At 40.2% G+C, this 10,914-nt stretch overlaps 1 long non-coding RNA gene across 1 annotated transcript in view; it reads left to right on the forward strand.

The window, feature by feature from the left end:
* The first annotated feature begins 925 nt into the window (after positions 1-925).
* LOC109391734 (uncharacterized) overlaps positions 926-10,914 on the forward strand; it is a 191,931-nt gene continuing 181,942 nt past the window's right edge. The window contains exon 1 of the long non-coding RNA XR_002125907.1: positions 926-1,009. This is a non-coding gene — a long non-coding RNA (uncharacterized LOC109391734). The remainder of the gene's footprint in view (positions 1,010-10,914) is intronic.

Below are 10,914 nucleotides of genomic sequence, written 5' to 3' on the forward strand. Positions count from 1 at the left end.
AACTCCTTTGGGTAAATACTAAGCAGTGTGATTGCTGAATTATATGGTAACAGTATATTTAGTTTTTTAAGAAACTGCCAAACTGTCTTTCAATGTGAATGTACCGTTTTTCATTCCCACGAGTGATGAATGAGAGTTCCTGTTGCTCCACAGCCTCACCAGCATTTGGTGTTCTCAATGTTTTGGATTTCAGCCATTCTAATAGGTGTGTAGTGGTATCTTGTTGTTTTAATTTGCATTTCCCTGATGATGTATGATGTGGAGGATCTTCTCATATACTTATTTGGTGTCTGTGTATTGAATCATCTTTATCAGTCATGTTTTCTGTTTGTCCAGGACCTTAGTCAGTAATTGAAAGTCCAAATCTTGCCCATTCTTCAAGGCTAAGCTTAGGTTTCACTACTTCATTGGAACCTTTTCTGACCATTGAAGAGCTCAGTGATTTTATCTTTTCTCTGGTTGTCAAGTCCCTAGCCTTTGTAATTTATGTGATCTGTGATTTTATTTAACAAATATATATTATATATACTCTCAGTCTATCTGCATAGATAAACGTCGATTTTATATATGTATAATTATAATCTATGTATTTCAACTCTCTAATGTGTGCCGGGCACTGCTAGATGGACTGGGAATAACAGCGGTAGATAAAATGGATGGGCTTGCAATCTAGTGACTTAATTGACTAGGGAGAGGCAGCCAATAAATCAGAAACGAGATAATGTCACATAATGACAAATACTATTAAATGTAACAATGAGGATCTGATAGAAGGTGACAGATGGACTAATTTACAATGGGACTTCTCAGAAGAGGTAACCTTTGAGCTGAGACCTGAAAGACAAAAACTAAAACAAACAAACAAAATACAGCCACAGGGAGATCTTTGAGCAGAGACAACAAGTACAAAGTCCTGAGGTTGGAAGGAGCCTGTTGTGTCCAAGCGCAGGAAAGAATTCCAGTGCGGTTATGGTTGGAGCTCAGCAAGGGAAGGAATAGTGGTAATAAGGTAAGGTTAGACGGTTGGGCAGGGACCAGGTTATGTAGCACCTTGTGTGCCAGGGTAAGAACATTAGAGGGCTTAAAGCAGAGACTCGATTGAGCCAACTTCTATTTTTGGAAGGCCAGTCTGTTTTCAGTGTGAAGAGTGGACTGTGGAGGTAGCGGAAGTGGAAGTGCCGGCTGGGTGGCTGTAGTATGTGGTCAAGGTGAGGGACGCTGGTGGCGTGCACTAAGGTATTCTAGATGGAAAGCAGCGGGTACATTCTAGGATATATTTCAGAGGTAGAGGTGAACAGATTTGATGCCAAATTAGAAGTGGAGAATAAGGGAAGGAAGGCTTAAGGATGACTCTTAGGTGTGGAGCTTAAGCACCTGGCGGAGAGGGGGTGAGAAGAATCAAGAGTTCTATTTGGCTACTATGGTGGATATCTGCCATTCTTTCCAGCCACTCAGTACCATCCTTCCTATGTTGGAGGATTTCCTCTACTTAGGCATCCGTGTTTCTCTAAGATAGAAGTCAGAAGCTTGCTTTACCAGTAGCCCCTGTGGCTGGGGGGCAGCTTATGTCCCTGGCTCAGCCAGATACATCTGTGAAACTCCGAATTATCGTTCATTCTGGCCATGGAGTCAGCATCCTAATCCCTGTTTGAGGCAGCAGTAGCAGAGATGTCAGGCACAGCGTCTGAACACAGCAATGGTCGCGGCGGGAGCTCCCTTGAGCAGTTCCACAGTATGACCTGGGCACTGCCCCTCAAGGGCTATTAGCCCTCTAGTTTGGTTTTCTTATTCTCCGAGGTATTTTGCCAGCTACTGAATACCCTTTCAAATACCACATCTGCCTAAGTTATCAGGATAAGATTTTGTTTATCTTCAATAAGAACCTTGAATGGGATTGCTAGGTTGATTTAAAGAAACTTATTAGACATGTAAAGGGAGATCTTAAGCTGGCAATTGGAAATGCAAGTCCGGTGTTCAACAGAGAGATCAGAGCCGGGGTTGTATGTCTGAGGGATGCTGGCATAGAGAGGGTGTGTAATGTCACCAACTGAGAGCAGTGAGCGAGAGATTGCTTATAGAGGAAGGGCTCATCCTGGGGCACTACAGCTCAAACAGAAGGGCCGGCGCCAATGAAAGCGCAAGAGGGATCATATGAGAGGACCGGCAAGAAGAAAAGTGACCGTGAAACCGAAGGGGCACTTGTTTCAATAAAGGGAAAGGTCAATTGTGTCAAATTCAACCAAGAAGCATAGTCTGGTGTTGCTGATTATATTTTTAGGCATAATATTAACAATTTCTTAGGTAATAAGATAGAATATGGGTTTTGAATCAGTCACAGCTGTATTATTTACAAATAGCATGACTTTGCGCAAGGTCGTTAACCTTTCTAAGATTGAGTGTCTACATTTGAGAATAAAAATAATAATACCTACCTCAAAAATTGGTGATGAAATAAAAATTACTAGGGACTTAACTGTATCTGAAAAAGATGTGTTGAAGTGCTAATCCCAGGTAGCTGTGAATGTGGCCTTATTTGAAAACAGGGCTTTTGCAGATTCAATCAAGTTAAGATGAAGTCCTTAGGGTGGGCCCTAATATAATTATGACTGGTGTCCTCATAAGAAGATGTGAATTTGGGCACAGACATAGACACGCAGAGAGAATGCCATGTGGACCACAGAGACACACAGACATGGAGAAAAGACGGCCATGAGAAGGTGGAGGATGCTGTCACAAGCCCAGGATCACCTGGTGCTACCAGAAGGTGGAAGGGGCAAGGGAGGACCCTCTGTTAGAAGTTTCAGAGGGAGCACGGCCCTGCTAACACCTTGATTTTGGATTTCTAGCCTCTAGAATTGTGAGAGAATAAATTCTTGTTCTTTTAAGTCACCCAGTTTGCAGTACTTTATTTAGGCAGCCTGAGGAAACTAATATGGGTTTTGGTACAAGGTAGTGTCGTATTGCTGTAACCAATACTTAAAAATGTGGGAGCAGCTTTGGAATTGGGTAATGGATACAGGCTGAAGAATTTTGAGGCACTCGATAGTAAAAATCTAGGTTACCCTGAAGTGACTGTTGGTAGAAATATGGACATTAAAGGCAAGTCTGGGGTGGGCTCAGGAAGAAGGGAGGAGAGCTGTAGGGAAAGTTTCTATGCTCTTAGAAAAAGAATATCCATATAATTATGAACAGAATGTTGCTAGAAATATGAACATTAAAGTGCTTCTGATGAAGTCTCAGTGGAAATGAGAAACATATGGAAGCAGCAGAGGAAAGGTGATCCTTGTTATAAATTGGCAGAGAACTCGTCTATATTATGTTCTATTGTTGGGTGGAAAGTCAAACTTGTAAGTGACGATTTTGGATATTTTACGGAGGAGATTTCCAAATGAACTGTGGAAGATGTGACCTGTTTTGTCCTTGATGCTTAGAGTAAAATATGAGAGGAAAGAGATAAATTGAAGAAGGAATTATGCCTCAAGGCTGTAACATAGAAATCCTGCCTGAGTTACCAGCCTGCTGGGCTACCCTACAAGCTTTGGACCCGCCAGTCACCACAATCATGTAAGCCAATTTCTTAAAATAAATCTCCTTATTATATGTAAGAAATGTGTGTATTATGCATATATGTATATATATATATATATATATATATATAATAAAGAGATTTATTTTATATACATATAGGGATATATTATGTTCTATTGGTTCTGTTCTCTGGAAAACCTTGATTGATTAATTGATAGTTTAACTTTGGAAGTTATTCAAAAGCAAAGATTGAGGATTGACTTTCATCTTTCCAGAAAGGCTGTGGACAAATCGAACTGCAACCTGTACTCTCAGAAACAACACAACACAAAGCAAAACAAAACAAAAACTCTGCAATATCTATTAACCATTCTTGTCAAGGTCATACAAAATTTTCTTCCTTTGGGTTGGTGGTGGAAAGAAAGATAAATCTGAAGAGGGATGAGAAGCTTAGCAGCTCTTAGATATTTTATTTTGGAACACAAAGTTATATGTTTCTGAGGGACTATCAGGGCCTTTAGGATAAAAAGACCATTTAGATAGATTAAGTGCCTCTTTTTTCCCTGCAAATAGTTTTGTTAGTTAATGTAGTACTGCACTAACTTAGTCTTTCTTAAGTATTTTTTATCCTGTAATACTAATAAGATCTAGGTAGTAAGAGACATTCTCAGAGATAGCTACCATCACCACTGTATTTATTATTCCCCAAAGGTCTAGCCAGCATAGGAATCCAAGTAACAGAAATGAGAACTATAAAATTTTCAGAGGAAGCGATAAAAGTATTGGTTGCAAATATAATTTTCCTCCTAGGTCTAATGCAATACCATTAAAACACCAAAGGGAGTTTACAAAAAGTTAAAAAAACTCTGATGTAGTTCTCAAGGTCATGTAACAGACTAAAGAGATGAGCAAATGGGAGTAATGTGTGGGAGGGTTACCTATTTGATATTAAAATGCATCATAATACCATAGTACATTAAAATAATGTGATGCTGGTGCAAGGATAAACAGACGTAGCTTAAATAAAATAGGATCAGGAAATAGATCTCAGTGCATATCATCTTAAGTATATCATAAACAGAATTACTAATCAGTGGAGAAAACGTTTTGTTCATTCCAATGAACAGCTTTGAGCAACTTCCTTGTGTTTGACATTGCACAAAGTTTAGGAGACATAACCACGCATATGAGAAATTCCATAATGTCCAGACACAAACTGAGAAAAATATGAATCCTATTAGTGGTATAATGGCATCTTCAAAAAGGAAAGGAAGGACTCTGCACCCAGCTTTCAGAGTTAAGGAAGTTTTCCTCGTGGAGGTGATAGCTGAGCTGGGGCGTGAAGGGCAAGCAGGAAGTAACTAGGTGAAAGGATGCTGAAGGGCCTTCCAGAACGAGCCGGTGGCAGGTGCAGAGGCCCAGGACCCAGGGAAGGCATGACACAGCTGGGGAGCCAGAAGCAGGTTGATCTGGCCCCAGCTAATATTGGAGAGAAAGTGGGAAAGTATGGAGAGACAGGCTTGGAGACTTCGAAAGACCGGCGATTCGGTTGTTTTGCTTGCTAAGGCGATCTTCAAGAGGAGCTGGAGATCTACTGGGTGTAATAAAAAGCATGGGGAATGTGAGGATAACTTCTAGGATTCTGTCTTGGGTCACAGGGAGAATTGCTGACAGGGAGGAAGTTGTTTGGATAGGTAGTGGAGGTGAGGAATTAACTTGGGGACATGTGGAGTAGTTAACTGATATTTGTGTGTTTTATTATTCAGTAAATGCTGCTGGTTAACTATTAGAAAGAATGTATTGAACAAATAGAAAAATGGATTCCTGATGGATTGGAAAATAAAACAAAAACAAAACTAGAAAAGAAAAATATAGACCACACATTGAAATGTTAATATTTATTGTTTCCGGGTACTAACTTATTAAATGACCTCTGTGTTTTCCCTTACATATTTGCCAAATTTTCTAGAGAACATGTAGTACTTATGCCATCAGAAAAAAGTAATGAAAAATATTGTTTTGCAAGATTATTGATAACAACATTACCAAAGTGGTATCTGAATAGAGAGACACACTTTCCAAGCTACTCTTAAATTGTCTGCGACTAGAAAACGGGCTTAGTTTAATATTGTGAGCTAGGAGTCTGGATTCTCAGGGAAGTATTCATTCAAACATTCTCTGAATATATTTGTGTTCTGGACACTTTATAAATACTGGTGATGCAACACAGCAAAACCTCAAAAGTCCCTGCTCTTTTGGGATTACGTCCTATGTCAGAGGCAGAATAGAAAAATGGGTTCACTTGATGGGCAAAGATAACATGGAAGCTTAAGTCTCAGAGCTGGCAGGGAACTCAGAGCCTATTTTATCTTATAGATGAGGAAACAAAGACTCAGAAGGAGGGGGCTTCCTTCTCATGCAGTTAGTTAGTTGCCACAAAAGGGGGATAGAATGCAAGTCTCCTGTTTCCTGGTTTAACATTCTTTCAACACAAATATATTTCCTCCTCAAGTCATGCATTAGTGTCTCAGTTCATTCAGGACACTATAACCAAGTACCATAGACTGGGTGACTGATAAACAGCAGAACTTTATTTCTCACAGTTCTGGAGGCTAGAAGTGTGAGATCAGGATGCCAGCGTGGTCAGGTGAGTGCCCTCTTCTGGGTGACAGATTTCTCATTGTATCCTCCCATGGTGGAAGGGGAGAGGGAGCTCTGTGGGGTCTCTTTTATAAGAGTACTAATCCCAATTATGAGGGCTCCACCCTCATGACCTCATCACCTCCCAAAGGGCCCACCTCCTAATACTATCACCTTGGTCATTAGGTTTTCAACTTATGAGTTTTTCTTGGCGGGGGTGGGGGGGGGAGTCACAAACATTCAGACCATAGCAATTAACATTTTTTAAGAGAGCAAGAAATATTTATCAGGTGAGATTTGTATGTACAGAGAGGTCCATAGTTCTGGCTTCACAGGAAAATGTCATAAAAGAATGTAGCCTTACTACTAGAAGATGTTCTTCACCTTCACTCACTCAAAACAAATATTTATCAAACTCCTGCTATGTACAAGGCCCTGTATTGATAATACAACTGTAATTAAGAGAGATTGGAATATTTCTTGGCCATAATAAAGAATGAAATCTTACTGTTTGTGACAACATGGATGGACCTAGAGGGTATTATGCTAAGTGAAATAAGTCAAACAGAGAAAGACAAATACCATATGATTATACTTATATGTGGAATCTAAAAAAGCAGCATAAACAAACAAATCAGAAACAGATTTATAGATACAGAGAACAGGCTGATGGTTGACAGATGGAAGTGGTGTTGGGGAGCTGGGTAAAAAAGGTGAAGGGATTAAGAAGTACAAATTGGCAATTATAAAACAGTCAAGGGGCGTAAAATATAGCATAGGGAATATAGTCAATAATACTGTAATAATCATGTATGGCACCAGGTGGGCACTAGTCTTATTGGTGGGTAACTTTATAAGTTAGATAAATGTCTAACCACTATGCTATACACCTGAAACTAATAATAAGATTGAATATCAACTGTAATTGAAAAATTAAAATACAGTTTTTTTAAAAGCCAGGTTGTTCCTACACTTTTGGAGCTTGTATTCTGTAGGGGGAGAGATAATAATAATAATAATAATAATAAAATGATTCCCATAGATTCTTGCTTTTTACAATAGTTCTGTTTGATTAAGTGAGCACTGAATTAATGAATGCTGAGTCATTGCTCCTAGAGGAAATATAGGGTTAGGTTCCTTCCAGCCTCTGGTCACAACGTTGTTTTGTCAAGAATCAATACATAACATTGTTTTATGTGTGCTTCTGTTTAGAAGGGACCTTAGTTAACATGTATTGTTGATTCATTAATGCTGAACTCATGGCCAGCACTGACAGAACTCAGGCCTAAATGCAACATATCTAACTCATGTATGTTCTCTGTAAAGCACTTCACAGCCTTCATGTAATTAGGAACACTAAACAGCACCTTAACACTCTGGGCCCGTTTTAAACAGTGAAATCACCACCAAAAAGCACACAAATGTGAAAACCTGGCAGTAAATAGACTGTGGAAAGGACACACATACGATATGAGAGTTGAAACAAGAAGGCAGGTGTCACCTTGTTTGACCCCAGCTGGGAAAGTGTGTGTCAGGATATTCTACGCATGTCCTGGAATGACAACAGAAGCTCGGTGAGCATCGATTTTTCAGGTTACAAGTAAATTTTAGTGAGTACAGAATCTAGTGGTCAGGAGGATCAACTGTACTCTATTAGCTGTTTAGTTACCATTGCAGTCGGAGGCTCAGAGAAACTTCTCTGAGAAAATGACATCAAAGCCAGGATGCAATAGATAGGTGATGTATTATAGACTTGTACACTTGAAACCTATGTAATTTTATGAATAAATTTAATAAAAATTAAAAAGAAACACAAAAAAACTTCAGCGGGAAAAAAAAATAAAGCCAGGATCTGAAGAATAGTAGGTGTTAGCTGGGGAAGAGTGGAGACCATTTCAGGAAGAGAAAAAAGCATATGCAGGGAGCCTGAGATGGAAGAAACGCTGCATATTTCTAGGGCCCAATGACATCCCATGTAGCTGGTAACTTGACTGGTAGGAGGAAGGGACAAGATCATGCAGGACCTGTGACTCCATTAAAGAATTTTTTGGTCTTCATCCTAAAAGCAATGGGAAGTCAAGCTAAGGGGTAATATATATATATATTTGTATTTTAAAAGGATCACTCTCTGGATCAGTATAAAGAAAGGGCTAGACGCGGCTAAGAGAGATGTGGGGAGGCCAGTTAGAAGCTTGTTTCAATTGCTGTGGAGAGACAGGACTAGGATTAGGGTAAGGGCAAAGGGTGAAAGTGAAGGTGCTATTAGGATCACTAGTGGGCTTCTGATGTGTGCAGCTGTATGGATGGGGATGTTATTTCTAGAGGGCAGGCATACTGGAGAAGGAACAGAACAGGTTTTGGAGAGACAAGTCCAACTTTTGATTCGAATTTAAAATGTCTGAGAGATATGGTGGTAGATGAGAAAATGTGTCACCAAGACTCCTCTTCAAGGAAGGACATACTTGTAGCTGGGAGGGAGGCAGTCAGCAGAGAGCCACCAGCTTTCAGCAACTTCAGGGTCTGCCTGAGCCATGACAGCTGCCTCACCAGAAGGCATGCCCTTCCGGGGCAGCCCACAGCAATGAATGAGTGAGGCGGGACACTCTGATGGGCAAGGCTTGTTGAAGAGCCCCCTGCTGAGGTGACCAAGGGGAACATGAATGAAGTTCAATTTCTTCCTCAGACCAGTCCTCCCACCTTCTCCTTCCCTTCACAGGGGTTTGATCTCTCAAAACATCTTGCACCCCAAACCCCATCTCAGTGTGTGCTTCTGTAGGCTCCAACCTGCAGCAGATAACCAAGTGGACGTGTCAAGTCAGATACACAGGCGTGATCTAGAGATGCACACACCCAAGTAGTCAAGATATGGATGGTGAGTGAAAGTATGTGAGTGGCTGATTTTGTGTAGAAGAAAGCATGGAGAAGAGAAGGAACCTGGGGTGGTCTTGACAAATTCCAACTTTTAAATGTGAGTCAGGGAAGGATAAACCAGAAGACTGCTCTGATACCCAGGAGTGGGACATACCACAAAAGCAAGAGAACAAAGGGGTTAACTCCACAAAGTGTTCCTGACAGGCTAGGTAAGCTGGGGGCAGGAGGGGGGATGGTTCAAAGAATATCTATTAGATGTCATTGGTCCCCTTAGCTCAGTAGTTTGATGGGCTGTTGACAGCAGAAGCAAGGTTTCTGTGGGTTATGGAATAAATGAGAAATGAGGACTTTGAGACAGGGAGTGCTGACAATTCTTTTCAGAATGGTGGCTGAGAAAAGAGACAGAGTGGTAATTAAAAGGGGGGAATAAGGTTGGAGATTTTTAAAAATAGGATTCAACATATTTGAATGACCAGGTCTGGCAACCAAGCAGAGATGATAAGTTAGAAGACACAGAAGAGAGAGGATATAATTGATAGGATATGATTTTTGAGGAAATGGGCAAAGTATGTACACGGAGGATTTGACCTTCACTAGGAAGAAGGAAGCTGGCTTTAAAGGAATTGAGAAGCATGGGGAAGAGATGTAGATAAATTGTATGTTTGAAAGCAGGTGGTGGGAATTTGACAGATCCTTTCTGACAGCTTCCAGTTTCTCTGTGAGGTTGGGGTGAGGTTGTCTGTCGAGATTGAGGGAGCTTTCTGGGGGTGGTGGTTTGGTTGAAGAGAATGCAAAAATCTTAATAGTCACCATGAGGAGTGGGCAAATGAGCAGACTAAAGAAATGGAGGAAGAGGATTGTAGAACGGTGTTGAGAGCCTGTTGAAATTCTGAATGTTAGACTTGTTAGCTGAATGAGGTATCTTTCAGGTGTTTTGTAATTTCAGGGCACATAGCCTAAATATCACCATTTTTTCCTCCTGATTGTCTTAGAAGAACACAGAAAACTGAGGTGTAAGTGCTGTGTCATGAAAGAAGTCTATGTTCCTAAACATACAGAAATCTGAATTCAACTCATTCTTTCACCCCAGAGTACCCCCACTTCTTGGTCTTCAGATATTCCTTTGATAAATTCTTGTAACAAACACATACTTTTATTTGTAGAGTAAATAATAGAACGGACATACCTGGAGATATTGCAGGTTTGGTTCCAGACCACCGCAATAAAGTGAGTATCTCAATAAAGTGAATCACATGTATTTTTTGGTTTCCCAGTGCATATAAAAGTTATGTTTACATTATACTGTAGTCTGTTCAATATGCAATAGCATTATATCCAAAAGCTGTACACCTTTATTAAAAATACTTTATTTCTAAAAATGCCAGCCATCATATGAACCTGTCAGAAAAATTATGCTGATAGACTTGCTCAAGGCAGGATGTAAGCCTTCAACGTGAAAAAAATGCAATATTTGTGAGTGCCATAAAGCAAACACAATAGAATGAGGTATGCCTGTATATGAAAAATGTTGACATTCCCTTTTCTCATTTAATCTGATAACATCCCTCTAAGGTAGATGATTATTTCTACTTGAGGAAAATGAGCATTTGCAAAGTTATGGGAATGGTCCATAGTCACACACCAAACCAGGTGAGGGGGGCTCAAACCTTGTCCATTCAAAGTATGTGACCTTTCACTGGGAATACTTGCACATTCCTGGGTCTCAGACCCAGACTAGATTTGGGCTCATTTTTTTTTTTTTTTAAAGATTTTTATTGGGGAATTGAGGGGATGGGAACAGTGCTGGGGAATTGGGGGAAGGGGAACAGACAAGTTGCTGTTGTTTTGTTCTTCAGTCTAGTTGTGGAGGACGTT

The sequence above is a fragment of the Hipposideros armiger genome, unplaced genomic scaffold, assembly GCF_001890085.2.
Source record: "Hipposideros armiger isolate ML-2016 unplaced genomic scaffold, ASM189008v1 scaffold_301, whole genome shotgun sequence".
NCBI classification, from domain to species: domain Eukaryota; kingdom Metazoa; phylum Chordata; class Mammalia; order Chiroptera; family Hipposideridae; genus Hipposideros; species Hipposideros armiger.